This window comes from Grammomys surdaster, unplaced genomic scaffold, assembly GCF_004785775.1.
Source record: "Grammomys surdaster isolate TR1022 unplaced genomic scaffold, NIH_TR_1.0 279, whole genome shotgun sequence".
In the NCBI taxonomy this organism is placed as follows: Eukaryota; Metazoa; Chordata; class Mammalia; order Rodentia; family Muridae; genus Grammomys; species Grammomys surdaster.
Genome location: NW_021604720.1, coordinates 2,270,244 through 2,287,663, shown reverse-complemented (window position 1 = coordinate 2,287,663; position 17,420 = coordinate 2,270,244). Strand labels below are relative to the sequence as shown.

At 39.3% G+C, this 17,420-nt stretch overlaps 1 protein-coding gene across 1 annotated transcript in view; it reads left to right on the top strand.

The window, feature by feature from the left end:
* Cep128 (centrosomal protein 128) overlaps nt 1–17,420 on the top strand; it is a 344,929-nt gene that overhangs the window by 195,006 nt on the left and 132,503 nt on the right. The window lies entirely within an intron of this gene.

The following is a 17,420-nucleotide window of genomic DNA, read 5'->3' as shown; positions in this document are numbered from 1 at the left end:
TTATAATAATCGGGCCGCCGTGCGATCAAATAAGGGCCTCGACTGGGGCTAACCCAGCAGAAGTTAGCCAGTCAGGAGATAACTCGACTGGTACCAGTTTTCTGTGGAGCTGTAAGAGCTGGGCAGGGGTTACGAGCTATTTCCGAGAGGGGAAATCACTCAATCAGTTCAAGGTCCTAGTAGAATAGCAGTTGTGGTTTGTCTAGAGGCCAGCCACATGTGCTGGGGCAAAAACCAGCCCTGTGGTCCAGGAAGTGGTGGCCAGACGCGAACCTGGAGTCCAGGGCCCCTCACAGGACCTGGAAACTCCCTACAGCTAAAAAGCCGGTGTGTGCATGAAAGATTGTGCAGTCCGGTACCTGGAAGGTGGAACTGAACCGGGGACCTGTGTGTCTGTCTGGGTATCTAGCCCACTCGGCAGACCACCGAGTGGGGGAGGGGCGGGTCGCAACAACACAGCTCACGTGGTGGAAGTTCGGGGAGTCTCAGCAGACATGGCGGTGAAAACAGCGGGCAGCGCAGGGGTGTAGCAGTCGTGGGTGGGTGGAGCTGAGGCTGCAACGGCAGTATGGCTGAAGCAGCGGGAATGGTGGACCACGTGGGCCTCGGTGGCAGCAGTGCCAAGAGCTGCGCTCGCACACCGCCTATTGCCTGGGGAAATCAGCTTGGCCAGCCAACGCACCAATGTTAGAATTTGTGCAGTTTGGAAAGACAACGCAAAGCTGGTCCGGTTCCACGGGAAGGGCTTTATTTCGGGAAGGGAGTGGGAGAAAGGAACAGGAAGATGGCGAGCGAAGAGAAGAGGAAGAGCTTATTCTTGTTTTACATTTCAAAAAAGACCAGTTTTTAAATTTTAAGCGATGTTCACTTTTTTGTTGTTGTTTTTGGTTTTTTTGTTTTGTTTTTTGTTTTTGTTTTTTGTTTTGGTTTGTCAAGAGGAAAGAATCTTGTATCTTACAGTACATTATGAATGGTAGCCAGGACAGAAAATCAAACATGATCTTGGAGGCAGGCACTGAAGAGGAGGTCATGAAGGAATAGAATTACTATCTTGTGCAGACTGATTTCTTATTCCAGCTGTTCAGGGATGGCACTTGTAATAGTAAGTCATCAGTCAAGAAAATACTCGATGATGAAAGAAAGAAAGAAAGAAAGAAAGAAAGAAAGAAAGAAAGAAAGGGAGAAAGAAGGAAAGGAAGGAAGGAAGGAAGGAAGGAAGGAAGGAAGGAAGAAAGAAAGAAAGAAAGAAAGAAAGAAAGAAAAGTTTTCTCAAAGAACCAGCTCCTGGTTTTGTTGATTTTTTTTTTTTTTTTTGGTATAGTTCTTTTTGTTTTTACTTGGTTGATTTCAGCCATGAGTTTGATTATTTCCTGCCTTCTACTCCTCTTGGGTGTATTTGCTTCTTTTACTTCCAGAGCTTTCAGGTGTGCTGTTAAACTGCTAGTGCTAGTGTATGCTCTCTCCAGTTTCTTTTTGTAGGCATTTAGAGCTATGAGTTTTCCTCTTAGCACTGCTTTCATTGTGTCACATAAGTTTGGGTATGTTGTGCCTTCATTTTCATTAAATTCTAAAACGTCCTTAATATCTTTCTTTATTTCTTCCTTGACCAAGTTATCATTGAGGAGAGCGTTGTTCAGTTTCCATGTGTATGTGGACTTTCTGTTGTATCTGTTGTTATTAAAGACCAGTCTTAGTCCGTGGTGATCTGATAGGATGCATGGGATTATTTCCATCTTGTTGTATCTGTTGAGGCCTGTTTTGTGACAGATTATATGGTCTATTTTGGAGAAGGTACCATGAGGTGCTGAGAAGAAGGTATATTCTTTTATTTTAAGATGAAATGTACTATAGATATCTTTTAAAACCATTTGGTCTATCACTTCAGTTAGTTTTACTGTGTCTCTGTTTAGTTTCTGTTTGTATGATCTGTCCATTGATGAGAGTGGGGTGTTGAAGTCTCCCACTACTATTGTGTGAGGTGCAGTGTGTGCTTTCAGCTTTGGCAAAGTTTCTTTTATGAATGTGGGTGTCCTTGCATTTGGAGCATAGATGTTCAGAATTGAGAATTCTTCTTGGTAGATTTTTCCTTTGATGAGTATGAAATGCCCTTCCTTATCTTTTTTGATAACTTTTGGTTGAAAGTTGATTTAATTTGATATTAGAAGGGCTACTCCAGCTTGTTTCTTGAAACCATTTGCTTGGAAAATGGTTTTCCAGCCATTTATTCTGAGGTAGTGTCTGTCTTTGATAATGAGGTGTGTTTCCTGTATGGAGCAAAATGCTGGGTTTTGTTTTTGTATCCAATCTATTAGTCTATGTCTTTTTTGGGGGTGAAGAGATTGAGTCCATTGATGTTAAGATATGTTAAGGAATAGTGATTGTTGCTTCCTGTTATTTTTGTTATTAGAAGTGGAGTTATGTTTGTATGACTATCTTCTTTTAGGTTTGTTGAAAGAAGATTACTTTCTTGCTTTTCTAGGGTGTAGTTTCCTTCCTTGTGTTGGAGTTTTCCATCTATTATCCTTTTTAGGGCTGGATTTGTGGAGAGATATTGTGTAAATTTGGTTTTGTCTTAGAATATCTTCGTTTCTCCATCTATGGTAATTGAGAGTTTTGCTGAGTATAATAGCCTGGGCTGGCATTTGTGTTCTCTTAGGGTCTGTATGACATCTGCCCATTATCTTCTAGCTTTCATAGTCTCTGGTGAGAAGTCTGGTGTAATTCTGATAGGTCTGACTTTATATGTTACTTGACCTTTTTCCCTTACTGCTTTTAATATTCTTTGTTGTTTTGTGCATTTGGTGTTTTGACTATTACATGATGGGGAGGAATTTCTTTTCTAGTCCAATCTATTTGGAGTTCTGTAGGCCTCTTGTACATTTATGGGCATCTCTTTCTTTAGGTTAGGGAAGTTTTCTTCTATAATTTTGTTGAAGCTATTTAATGGCCCTTTACATTGGGAATCTTTACTCTCATGTATACCTATTATCCTTAGGTTTGGTCTTCTCATTTTGTCCTAGATTTCCTGGATGTTTTGGGTTAGGAACTTTTTGAATTTTGCATTTTCTTTGACTGTTTTGTCAATATTTTCTATGGTATGTTCTGCACCTGAGATTCTTTCTTCTATCTCTTGTATTCTGTTGGTGATGCTTGAATCCATGACTCCTGATTTCTTTTTTAGGTTTTTTATCTCCAGGGTTGTGTCCCTTTGTGATTCTTTATTGATTCTATTTCCACTTTTAGATCCTCAGTGGTTTTGTTCAATTCCTTCACATGTTTGATTGTGTTTTCATGTAATTCTTTAAGTGATTTTTGTGTTTCTTCTTTGAGGGCTTCTATCTTTTTACCTATGTTCTCCTGTATTTCTTTAAGGGAGTTATTTATGTCCTATATAAAGTCCTCTATCATCATCATGAGATGTGACTTTAAATCAAAGTCTTGATTTTCTGGTGTGTTGGGGTATCCAGGCCCCGGTGTGGTGGGAGATCTAGGTTCTGATGATGCCAAGTAGCCTTGGTTTCTGTTGCTCATGTTCTTGCCCTTACCTCTCGCCATATGGATATCTCTGGTGTTAGCTGGTCCTGCTGTCTTTGCCTGTGGTTTATCCCTCCTGCCAGCCTGTGTGTCAGTCTCCTGGGTGATCCGTTCTCTCAGGGAGGAATTTGGATATGTAGAGCTGTGGCACAGGGTCAGCTCCTGGGTGCAGATGGAAACTGGAAGGATCCTGTCCCCAGATAGTCCTTGGTTTCTGTGTCTTGATGACTCTGGGCTGGTCCCTTTTGGGCCAGGAATTTGAGCAGAAGTGGTGGTCTTACTTGTACTCACAAGTATGCCAGCATTCCTGAGAGACCTGCTCTTTCCCAGTGATATTTGAGTATGGAGCCCTGTGGTACAGGATCAGCTCCTGATATTGTGGCACAGAAGTGATGTCCATTTTTATATGACCTATACTTTTCCTGGTGCTTACTGTATAAATATTTTTTTTCAAGAATTCATTTTATTTGCTAATAATGAGGTTTGTGAATACTCTCTTCTTCCTTTGTGATTACCTTGAATATCTTGAAATGTTGGTTTGTTAAGAGCAGGCCTCTGATTGCCCACGTCACTGGCTGATGAGGATAACTGCTTATATCCCCACACTATCAGACAGGCAGGAGCAGGCTCAGGCTGATCGTTATCAGTCTAGAACTTACTAATCGTCATTTCATTGGCTGTAGGTAATCATGTGGCCATGTGTGTTGACTTGTGTTAAGTGTGTCAGTGAGGGGACAGAGCTATCCTCCCATGAGAAGGCTCAGGATGGTTGATGTTGGTGGCGGAGTCTCACTTGTACACTATGTTGAACTTTTTAAGACTTTAAATATTGCAGTTGTCTCTTTAAAGTCATTTAAAAAAAGACAACATCTCATAGACTAGGTTTCTTTGTTTCCTCTTATGTTTTATGGTTGTCTGTACAAGCTTTTAAGATTATAACTCCTTTAGTAATGTTTTGTGGTTTTAATGTGATATCTTAGTGTTTTTTTTTCTTTGTTAAGCTCTTACACTTCAGACAGATTTCCTGAGAATCACGTCTTAAGAGTCACAGTAGTTATTACATTCCACAAGGAGTGATGATTCCTCGGTTTCCTGCTCTGGAACTCCAGTAAGGGGTTATCGGAGCCTCTCAGCCTCTCTTGCACGGGACACATTTGCTTCCAATGCTGTTTTTGACAAGCACTCTTTCTCTCTGCTGCATGTGAATGAGCTCCTAGGACTCAGCACTTTCTAGTTCTTCAGAATTTATTAGTTACAGTTGACTTTTATTTGAAGATCTGTGAATTTTAGTTCTCTCTCTCTCTCTCTCTCTCTCTCTCTCTCCTCCCTCTTCTTCACCCCTGTCTTTCTGTTTCTTTCTTTGTCTGTTGTCTCTCTTCTCTGTTGTCCCTGTGTCAAGTCAGTCTCTCTCTCTCTCTCTCTCTCTCTCTCTCTCTCTCTCTCTCTCTCCTTCCCTGTGTTTGTACATGTATATTGTTGTTCCAGTGCATGCTGGGATTGTACCAATGTAATTCTTTGTATATATGTTTTTGTGTGTCAATGTCTGTGCACATGTATGTGTCTGTCCCTGCACACATAGCAATTACATGTGTGAAAGTCTGAGGACATCTTCCGAAAGTTACCTATCTCCTCCTGCCATGTGAATTCCAGGCTTGAACTCAGATCAAGCTTCATGAAGAGCACCCTGTGTCTCACCAGTCCCCTGTTTGATTTTTGGACAGTCTCACTGGCCCAAGGCTCAACGGTTAGTATAGCCCAGTAGCTAGTAAGCCCAAGGTATCTATCTGTCTCTCCTTCCCTAGCACCAGGAGCATTTGCCTGCATTCCCTGCATTTTTAATTTGAGTTCTACGATTCTTGCGATTTCGTGCTCAGTGCTTTATTTATCTCCCCGGCCCCCAGTTCTTTAAATGTAAACTTTCTTGTTTTATCCTGCCCCATCATATTTCTCAATTTATTAATATTGGTAAAGGAATTTTAATCTACTTTTCTTCCTTTAGAGGGTCAGTATGGTATAGCTAAATTTAGAAGCCCTAATTCCCTGGTGCCTGCCTGCATTTAAATTCTACCTCATGACAAAAGCGTTGTGCTCTTTTGCAGTCTGTAGGAGTTTTGTTGTTAGTCAGTACTTAGCTTGCTTTTGTTTCTGAGTCTCATGCTTGTTGTGCTCGTATATTTATTTGAGTGTCTTCTTAAAAACTGTCCTGTGAATTCTCCACTTACATATGTTGGACTTTGTTTAGTGTTATAGTCTGTTATAGTCTTAATATCTGAAGATGTTTTTATGGATTTATGCCAGATACCTCAGCAAGCCTTTGTAGTGTCTGTTACTGTCGGAGTCTGTTGTCCTGGAAGGTTTCATTATGCTAGATTCCTGTTTACTGTGGACTCTGTATACCTCTCTGGGAATGGCAGTCTTGATTGAGAGAGGGACATATGTCCAGAAACCAGTATATTTCTTTAAAATAAGAAAATAAGTCTTTCTGTGATTCTCATAAATCTCAAGACCTGCTATATTCTGTCTTGGACACAGGTCTGTGAGTCTAAGTTTAGAGGTACAGAAAGTGAGTCCAGATGGTCCTGCAGGCTGAGTGGGGCCTCGTAACTTTACTGTTTGCCTATAAGCAAGCAGTCTCCTTGCCACATGATCACATTGTTTTAAAAGATTACTAGGGTTTTTCTTCGGGCCTCCTGACCCTGGCTACTGGATATCAGCAAGCACATGGAGAGGTAATGTTCACTCCACAGGAGCTTGTTTTCTCCTGACATTTAAATATGTCTTAGCAGCTGCTATTTGAAAAAACCCTTACTGTTGTGATTTGGGTAGTGACTCCCTCTCTCCTCTCAGTCTCCTAATTCCAGTGGTCAGCTCTTGAAGTGCCTTTCCACACTGCTCAGTCTGTGCCATGATTTCTGGCCTCTTCCGTTGGTACAGATGCTGTCTGTCTTCTTTCTTTCCTCCCTCCCTCCTTCCTACCTCCCTTCCTTCTTTCCTTCTCTCTGTCTTTCCTTTCTTTACCTCTCTTTCTGTCTTTCTTTGTCCGATACCTGTCTCGTTATCAGTTTGGGCTCACTGTATGTGTTCAGCAGAGAAAGATACATTTTCATAGTCATTTTGCTTTCTATCCTCTCACTTAATTTTAAAGTGTTTAATAATAGGATCTTCCTCCACCTGCCTGCCTCTCTCAATTCCATCCTGAGGTTAGGGAGTTAAGAGAAATTGTTCAGACCGTGATTCTGATTCTTATGGTCTACTACATGTTCTTTATGTTTCACCTGTGAATTGCCTTCTTCTTAATTTTAAGGAGTTTGAAAGTTTTGCTGTATTGTTGTGACATAAGTTAAAAGTATAAGGTAGCATGAATGTAGGAACTCTAAACAGAGGTTGTCACCTGCATATCAAGATTCCTTTTGAGGTTGAAGAACTGTTTCACAGGGGACATATATCGGATATCTTACATATCGGGTATTTACATTATGATTCATAACAGTAGCAACATTATACTTATGAAGTAGCAATGAAAATAGTTTTATGATTGGGGTTGCCACAACACGAGGAACTGTATTAAAGGGTCACAGCACTAGGAAGGTTGAGATCCACTGCTCTAGAGGCTGGCAGTAAAGGAATGGATGCTGAAGCTGAGAGCCAATTACAGCTAGAGTCCCTTCTTTTCCCTTTCAATTTCTGTGTTATGGCTTTTCTCCCAAGTTAATTAACTCCCATGGCTCCTGGCCATCACCTATTAACTGCGTCTTCTTTTTCCTTAGCCTAAGATGTGGTATAGTTGTTCTGATTATTGGTGCTTATGAGAAATGCACCTTATTTGTTTTAAATTATGGGTAGATTCCAGTGATATGCCACACACCTAGGTGATTTTCAACTGTGTGGAACAGTACAGCCCGTGATGTACTTGTGTAATCTATGAGTATTCTCTTAAACACTTAGGGATGGGGACAAATTTCTTCAAGTATTTGAGACTTAAGTAATTCTTATACTAAAGATCTTGCTATATAAATTCTAATTTTTTTCATTTAACACAGGATTTTTAATCACTAAAATTAGAAGACTGTAACACTGTCATTTGGAAAAGACAGTCAGAAATCTCACTGAGATAGCTTGTGACAATGAAGTGACCTCAGATTCACTCTTAGTTGTGAGTGTTTGTGCATGCATGCTTGTGTGCACTAGCGTTGTGTATGTGTGTGTAGTCGTGCATGTGTGTCTGTGTGTGTATGTGTGTGTGCTCACTACAGCAGAGTGAGACTACTGTAAGTTTGTAGACTCTTACTGTCCTCTCTGCCTCAGATCCACGCGCTGTCAGAATGACTTTTCATTGGTGTCTTGTTAAAGTCAACCTACTCTGTTCTTAGAATCATTACATTTCATTGCTGAATGGCACAGCAATCATCCTGGTGGAGGGAGGGTCCTCAAGAGTGTAAAATCCTACATTTACTATAGGAAAGAACTTCATAGTCACAGAGCATATGGGCAGCTGCACAGCCCTTCGTTTTAGGGTGGTACTCACCCTTTATGGCAGCCTTTCCTCTGCTACTTCTTGTGTAGCAATCATTTTACTGTCTTGAGTACAGGCCCCTACTTGTACTATTTTTGAAACGTCTGTCTTAGCACTAAACATTGCCTTGCCTTTACCTAAAAAAGGAAGGCGAGTGAGTAGTCCTTACTTCTTAGATGGATTACATCGAGTTGCTCAGTGAAGGGTCTTACAGGAGATCATCCTTCCAGCATTGCTTCATTGCTCTCTGCCTTGTGACCGGCCCTGCAGCTAGAGCATCCTACATCCCACTTACAAGCCGTTCTTAGCTTCCTCCCTCTTTACTTACCTTGTCTAACTCCCTAATGTTGTTATTATTTTAGAATTTATCAGTCCAATTATTTTCAAGCCCTTCAAATGGTCACGTTAGATCTGAACTCTTGTCATTCCTTAGTGATGTGTGCTACCAGAAAGCCTTGGGGGTCATCCTCTACCCATCAAGACAGTGCTGGACCAAGATAATGTATGGAAATGCAGCTGCAGCCCAGATGCAGCTAGCCCCATGTGCCTAGGAAGCAAAACGTAGTCCTCGGTTGTGATGCTTCCCTTTCAGATGCTCAGTAGTAACACAGATTGCTTTCTTTTGCTTTCTCTTAGCTTCATGGGGCATATGTTTATTTTTAACTGATTGTATTTAATGTTCTATTTTCCTCTTTCAGGTTTTTTGATATCTTATTATTTCCTATCTAATACTTGCTTATTGAGACAAGATGCATTGTAGGTTACAGAATATAGTTAAATAGCTCATGCTTTTTCTCCATTCTTTTTTTTTTTAAATATAGTACTGCATATTCTCCTTGAAATTGCACACCATCAAATTTAAGGCCATACCTACCACTTTTCGCTTTTGAGTGGAAAAGGTAGAGAGTGACTATGACCTTCTGGACACTTGCAAAGACTATGGTCACAATGGGCTCAAAGATTGAGTTTTATGTATATGTACATGTAGGTGTTGATAAAGGAAATACAAGGATATCAACTCAGAGACTGAAGAATGGTTCAGTGAGTAAAGGACTTGTCATAAAACCATAGTACTTGAAGTTCAGATTCCAGCACCCACATAAGAGCCAGACCTGTTGTCCCAGGCTTGGGAGGCGGACACAAGAGATTTTTGGGGAAAGCTGGCTAACTAGACCAGCCAAGTTGGTGACCTTTTTTTCTTTTTTCTTTCTTTCTTTCTTTCTTTCTTTCTTTCTTTCTTTCTTTCTTTCTTCCTTCCTTCCTTCCTTCCTTCCTTCCTTCCTTCCTTCCTTTCTTCCTTTCTTAAAAAAAATCACTTTATTGTATTAAACTCACAAATAAAGACATATACACACACACACACACACACACACACACACACACACACACATATATATATATATATATATATATATATATATAGTTATGTTACAAAGTATCCTAACTAGGGCATGGTAACAAGTCCAACAAACACTTTACTATAATGTTTCTTATTTATTACATGTACATTGCCTAGAAATTTTACTATAGATTTTAAAATTCAAGTTTCAAAGTATGGTTTAGTATTTTCTATGGTGAATAGGAATAATTTGATCTCTCTGAAGAAACATATATTTCAGCCCTTTTCCATGACAGAGTAATTAAACTAGTATTACCTATTTTTTTACATATTTTAGTACCTGGTGGGGTGTGTGTGTGTGTGTGTGTGTGTGTGTTTCAGCAGACTGTGTGAGCAAGAAGTCCTCTGACACTGAGTTTATTTGAACTGCACTGGTATATATCCTACGCGTGCTGATGATGTCAAGATGGTGTCTGAAAACCAAGTAGAACTATAGCATTTGAAGAACACATTCATTTGACATCCAAACAGCTTCTGCCTCTGCAGAGATCTGATGGAAATGAAGGGCACTTTTTCTCAATGTGTTCCTTCTGTATAATGATGTAAATGCTGTGTTCCACTGACCAATTTTATACTTCCTTGACAATGCTGGTTAACACTTATACAAATCCCATGAATTGAAGTCAAGAGGCAACATTACTGAATTTTGTGAATTATGGAACATAACGTGTTCTGGGGAAAATGGATTACTTAATACAGATAACAAAAGTCCAACTGGCTGGAAAAGATCTGCTTTAAAGATAAAAGTTATAATTTCTCATATTTATAAGGGGCACTGGCATCTGACAGTCACAGTATATTTGGATTTATGTTAAATGTATAGATATTTAATGTTTGGGGAAAATTAGTATCTTTCTTCAAATTAATTTTTATGGTTAGTTGTTGATAGTCTTAAAGATGGAGTTCCATTTTGGGCCTATCACATGTGTTAGTCTTCAATTAAGATAGTTGAGGCATTAGTAGAATGGCTTTTTGTTTCCTTCATGATTGTTCAAGGAATCTATACCTTTGAAATATACCTGAGATCTATTGATGATGGCTTTAAGATCTAGCACTGGGCCAGCAATAGCACAACCAGCCAGTAAGTACTTAAGTTTTGAAACCATGAAAATGATGCTGTAGCATATTTGGAAACTAACAAAAAGAGATGCTATGAGATGCTATTACTTTTTATGGAAGGAAAACTTTAAAAATTTTTTTTTGAATAGTCAGATTTGATTCACTTTTTTTTCCCCCAAAACTAACTAGCTTAGTTTTCAATCCCATATTCTGTTTCATTGAGTGACAAGCTCAGTTGCAGGGAAATAATTTCTGATCTAGTGAGTGGCCTTTCATGAATCTTGCTCAGTGTCTGATGCTCTGGCTCAGATACTAAAGGTTCTGTAGACAGATAGGATTCAGTCATGAGACAGGATATGTCTTTAAAGTTTGAGGAAAGAAGTAACAGTCAAAGCTGTTGAGTAGAACACATTTTCAAGGTAAAATCGATAATTTAGAAAATTGGAGCGAATCGCCTGGGACACAGGATAGTGCTAAGAAGCCGCTAAGCACGCTGGCTTGAGTTGTACCCCATCCTGTGTGAATGCTGTCCGACAACCCTAACCCTTCATCTCCTTCCATGAATAAAACATGGATAATGATAAATGAGTCTTCTCCAGGAGGGAGGATTAAGTGTATTAGCCCAGTACCCACAGATAACAAGCCCCAGTGTGTTCCTGAAGCCTTCTTGACAACACTCTAGAGCTGGGAGTTCTTTTCAGTTGCTGCTTAGCCTGTGCCTACCTACACCTACCTATTTATTACACAGGCTGTATTGTTCGAGTAACTATTTATGATGAAAACATAAATGCTTTATAGTCTGGAAATTTGTAACTTATAAGTATTAGTTATATTCACTCTGGTATTTAACAGCATAGCATAGCATAGCATAGCTTCTTGTTCCTTATAACTTATAATCAACTCATCTCTCATAGCCCTTCCTTCCCCACTGTATCTGTAATGCCCTTTCTGTGTTCAACTTTGTGAAAGTAACTTTTCCAAATGAGTAAGGTCATCTGATACTTGTCTTTCGATGCCCGGGCTTTTCTGCTAGTCATAGTGATCTCCCGTTCTCTCCATGTAGTTCAAATGCCAGGACTGTATTCTCTTGTATGGATGCATAGTGTTCTAGGGATGTGTTTTTTATTCATGTTCTCATTCATCGGTAAATCCTTTTTCCTATAGTGAATAGTCCTGCTGTGCGCATTGGAGTGCAGGTGTCCCTTCAGCATGCTTATTTCCTATGGATATCATCTTCCTATTGGAAGTGCAGCACCATGGATTCATCTATTTTTAATCTTTGGAGGAAATATCAAAATGGTTTCCATAATAGCCACCTTAATTATTTCCCATTAACCTTGTGCAAGTCTGTGTTTGTGTTAGTTATAATTTTTGTACATTTATCACTGCAGTCATAAGGTCTGGTAGATTAAGTTCCTGTCTGGGCGTTAGTTACTGCATCTCTATTTTTTTATTGCATTAATATAATATAAGAAGTGAGGAAAGTTGTTATGGTAATTCGGCATTATGTACAAACTAAAAACTTTAAGTGTAATGTTTCGAGTGTTGTATGCCCTGTCCCATTATTTCACCTTTTTTATGTATAAAGGTCAGATTCTATTCTCATTCTTGGGTACACTTAAAGTATGTGGCTAAAAAAGGATGAAGGGAAAAAACAAATGGAAAGGTTGCAGATGTTATAATCTTAGTGTTTTTTAGTGTACATAAATGACCTATCCATCCACTTAGAAGCATTCATTCTGTGTTAAATATCTCATTAGCTCAAGGTATTTGGCTCCAAGAACATCACTGTTTGGAATGTAGGAAGGTTTAGAGTTGTGCTGCATCCAGTAGCACACACTCTCTCAAGCTGCTAATGAGGGACACAGGTCGTCAGAATTTATTGTAATATCTGAGATAGTGAGAAAGTACAAGTTTTCACATTTGTCATCTAATTGCACATGTGACTTCTGAAACAAGTGCTGTCTTTATTCAGAATAGCTTTATAAGAATTAGAAGCAAGTGTTAGTAAAATGCTCAACTGAGTACCAGCTTCTGGTGTAACTGACTGGTGGTAGCTTTTCATTCTGGTTAAGGTACAAATGTCTTTGTTTCAGTAGTGACATGATAATTACTTAATTTGCAAATGCTTCTTATTTTCCTTGTTATAATGATGTCAGATTCTAATGTTGGAGAGTTCTTGACCTGGTGGAATGGGGACCCTCCAGTTTATGGCCAACCTTATTAACTGGGAGACAACCAGGAAGCATGACAGTCCTGTCATGATTTTCTTCCTGTATCCTGAAGCATATGCATCCCATGTCATGTAGCACATACTTTCGGTGCACTTAGTATGCCAGGCTGTTGTCATCAGGAAACATACTCCACAGGAAAAGAAAAAACCATAAGCAAATAGTAGGTGTAAGTTGAGATGCACATTAAGACTAATTATTTTAGCACGGCGATAGGCAATTTTTAAAGGTTTCAACTTGCTTCATGCTATAGAGCAAAAGTTTTACTAAATCTTTCTAGCTTTGTCTCTAGCTTGTCTTCTCCAACTTAAAATTGCTGTGACCAATCTATACCTTGAAAGAAAGTTAAAATGATCAGTTCCTCCATCTTTGGAAATCCTTTATATGCCTACCACAACATTCTTTCTTCTGTGTTGGTGAACATATCTCTAAATTCCCTTTATTCTTCATGTCCAGATGAATCAATTAACCAAAATGACAGCTTTGTGGTTCACTTTGCTTAATTTTTGTCCCAGTCAACAGTATTATGTATCTTACATCAGGGTTTTGGAAGAGGAATCATCATAGAAGGATTGAAAAGTTTTATGGCTAAAATGACTTTGCCCTTAATGTTCCTATATGAGACTAGCTCTTGGTGGAACACCCGAGTGAGCTGTGTCAGACATTTGTGTCTGTGTAGACCTCTCTCCCCACTACCTTACTTGTTGGCAGTAGAACCCTGGCCTTGCCCTACACTAGGCAAGTGCATGTCGCTAAGCTGTGTCACCAGCCCTCCTGTTCCAAATTCCTCATCACCTCTCACTCATTTCTTCACACAGGTACCACATTTATTGGGCCTTTTCATAAGCTTCTAGGGAGGAGTCTATAGGTTCAGGATAGTGTAGATGCTTAGTACCTGTAGGAATGGTAGAATACTGCACTAATTATTCCTTTGAGGCTTGCTACCCTCAGAAGTAATTGTTCTCCCTTTTAAGTATTATTGTTGAGATACAGTAATAGTTAATTTAAAATAAATAAATAAATAAATAAATAAATAAATAAATAAATGCACAAGCTGCCTGGGCCCAACAAATGTACTGTGAGTCTTTTAAAGGAACAAAGCTAGCAGCTCTTCTAGAAATCAGATCATGTCCCTGGGCCAGACATTGGCTTTGATAGATGTAGTCATTGGGGAGTGTGAATGAACAGCTGCCTTTTGAATATAGCCATGGGAAACTTGCTGACAAGCATAAATATGAATAGGGCAATAAAGCTTGCAAATAACAACAAAAGAATGTTGATGCAGAACCCAGGAAGATTCCAAACCAATTTCCTTCCTCTATCATTTTACATAACCTCTTCCATAATTTGTCTAGAGTTGCTATGCCCATAAGCAATGTCAGATCAGAAATGACAGATTACCTTTTTAAAATTTGTTCTAGGTGAATTAAAAACCAATTAACTTTTAATTTTTTTCCCATGGTCTTGCGAGATTCAAATTATCAATCTAAAGTACTCTGCTCTGATGATAGCTTTCAAAAACTAAAGTCTAAACAATAGCATGTGATCACATGTTCAGGGACTGCCTTGGTTGACTTACAAGTTTTTATCTTCAAAAGGCGTTCTATAAGTTACGTTTTAGTGTTACTGGATATCAGTATATGTCAGCTATTAGTATGTTGGATTAGAAAAGCATTCTTGTTCTTGCTTACCAATGACTTCTGACTGCCTCAGTATGAAGACTTGGAAGTCCTTGTCACCCCCACCCCCAGTGAGCATTTTACATGTTTGTCATCAAGCACTGCTTAGTGGGGCTTCTTTGAGATATTTCTTTGATGTTCTTATTTACATTTTCTATGGCCCACAAAATGTAAGGCTACCAATTTTAACCCTCTGAGGGAAAAAAAAATAAGCCCACCAAGCCAAACCAAACCAGCAACAGACTAATCTATTTATAAAAATAAAACAAACAAAACCAAGTTTTAAAGGAAAAGAAAGAGAAAGCAAATTCTATCTATTCTCTTTTCTATGGCTCAGTTAGTAAATAAAGTTCAACATGCCAACCTGAAAACTTGAGTTGGATTCCCAGGACCTATGTCCTAGGTGGAATGCCAGTTGTAGTATGTACACTTGCAGTCTCAGCATAAGGGAGGCAGAGACAGGTGTGTCTCTGTGGAGCGAGTAGGTCAGCCTTAGCTAACTCCAGGACAATGAGATCCTTTCTTTTAGAAAACACAAGTAGGCATCCAAAGTAGACAGAAAAAAGCCCACAAGTTCTCAGACCTACAGAAAGAGTTACAGGCAAGTAAGGATTGCTGAGAGCAGGAGAAGAACTAATTGGTTATAAAGTACCAAATAGCCCTTAAACGTACATAGAACTAACAGTACACAGACTGTACAGGCTGTATTTAGACATCTAAGAAGAGACACATATGTAACAACAATTAATGCAAAAAGAGGATATGAACTTAAAAGAGAGCAACGAAGGGCATATGGGAGAGTTAGAGGAAAGGGAAGGAAGAAACAATATAATTATATTATAGTCTCAATAAAATAAAGTTGAAAGAAAGGTGGGTAGCTCCTCACCCTCAGCAATGATTCTAAGGGTGTCTTCTGGCCTCCACATGCACACAGACATGTACACACGGACACACACACACACACACACACACACACACACACTCAGTTCACTCCTAGAAATGAATGAGTTGAGAATAGTAGACCTTGACTGAATGTTCTGTTAGTGTATCTATCCAGATGAGTTTAGTTTTCTCCAGATCTTTAGACCGCTAGATGAGAATGGCTGTACCAGTGGATTTAAGTGGACCTTGGACTGGTAAACAGGGGAGTGGAGTGGTGCAGGCATTAGAAATTGAGCAGAGGAAAGGAATTAAGAAACTCATTATAAATAAGAGTTCTGATATCTTTCCCTTAAAATGTCAAATTTGGATTTGATTTTCTTGTTATTTTAAGAATGTATGTAAATTTTAAATTATCATAGGTACTTTAGGACTTTCTCCATTTAATATCTGAAGAAATCCCATGATTGAGAGAGCAAAGAACTCTCACATTGGATCTTAAAAAACTGGAGAGGTCCTGTCTCTTCAGCCTTGCAATGTACGCCCCACCCCTGCTCTACCCCTGCTCTCAGTCGTGCTGTGCTCTACCCCTGCTCTCAGTTGTGCTGTGCTCCACCCCTGCTCTCAGTCGTGCTGTGCTCAACCCCTGCTCTCAGCCCTGCCACCCCTACTCTCAGTTGTGCTGTGCTCCACCCCTGCTCTCAGTTGTGCTATGTTCCACCCCTGCTCTCAGCCCTGCTGTGCTCCACCCCTGCTCTCAGTCCTGCTGTGCTCCACCCCTGCTCTCAGTCCTGCTGTGCTCCACCCCTGCTCTCAGTCCTGCTGTGTTCCACCCCTGCTCTCAGTCCTGCTGTGCTCCACCCCTGGTCTCAGTCCTGCTGTGCTCCACCCCTGCTCTCAGTCCCACTGTATTCTACCCTGTATTATTACACGTTGGCCTGTGGCTGCCACCCCCCACCCCCCGAGTCAATGCAGATATATTTTATCTGACTATATTATGTAAGTAAATCAACATTAATAAATAATTATCAGTGGTCTTGATAAAGCAGCCAGGTTCCTTTTGATGTGTTGGGTCAGATGTGTATAGGATACAGCCACAGTTCATCAATAACCATTGCTTGTTTCTGAGGGCAAGAAGCAACATCCTCACATGTAATGCTGCCTATGAGTTGCCTCTATTTCCTATAAAGTGACGGTTTTCGCGTTGTTTTGACCGTGACCCTCTGTGAGACTTGTCTTATATGTTACTAATATATATGAATTTCATTGAGCATACACACAAACACACACACACACACACACACGTTTATGACAGAGACAAGTATTGTGAAATAATACTTTCCTTATACCAACTTGCAATTAGGAAACAATTGTACATTGTTCTATATAATAAAGAAACTTAGAAGACTAAGTTAATTAATATTTACTAATGACTGATGTCCCAAGGTTTTGAAAAACTCTTCAGACAAGTCTTGGAAAATTGCATTGCAGGGAGAAATGAAGCCATTTTTCTTTCACTAGCTCTCCAAAGTTAATATGCATAGTATTTGAAGCCTCCTAATAATGTAGAGTTTTGAGCCTAATTGCCAAGAGATTATTATTATTGTGATTATTATTGTGTTGGGATCCCACTACTAGTCCCATAAGTATCATGTGAGGAACCAAGAAGCCACTGTAATTTGTTTACACAGTACTCTTTGTTTCTATTTCATGTTGCTGTTGTATGTGTATTTACTTGGAGTGATGTAGAAAGAAGGTTCACACACCTTAAACCCTAAATGTATAGTCCTTTAGTTATTGGCAATAATGGGTTAGTTTGATGCCTTCTCCTCTGCCGTATTCTATACACTAACATTTAACTCAGTTGTTTCATATGATAGATGCACAATAATAAATAATCATGTTAATAAAAATCAACATGAATGCTGTTTACCCAAGGGAACCTATAGAACATTATCTGTGTATTTCTAGCTTGAATTAGTAGGTTGCTACTGAAGTTGAAGTTGATATGTTTATTCAGTCATCTTATAAACATTACATCTATTAAATATTCATTACATATGTAATTGTCTTAAACATAGCATAATGAAAATAGAAATACTACTTTGCCTTTGGGAAATTAAATT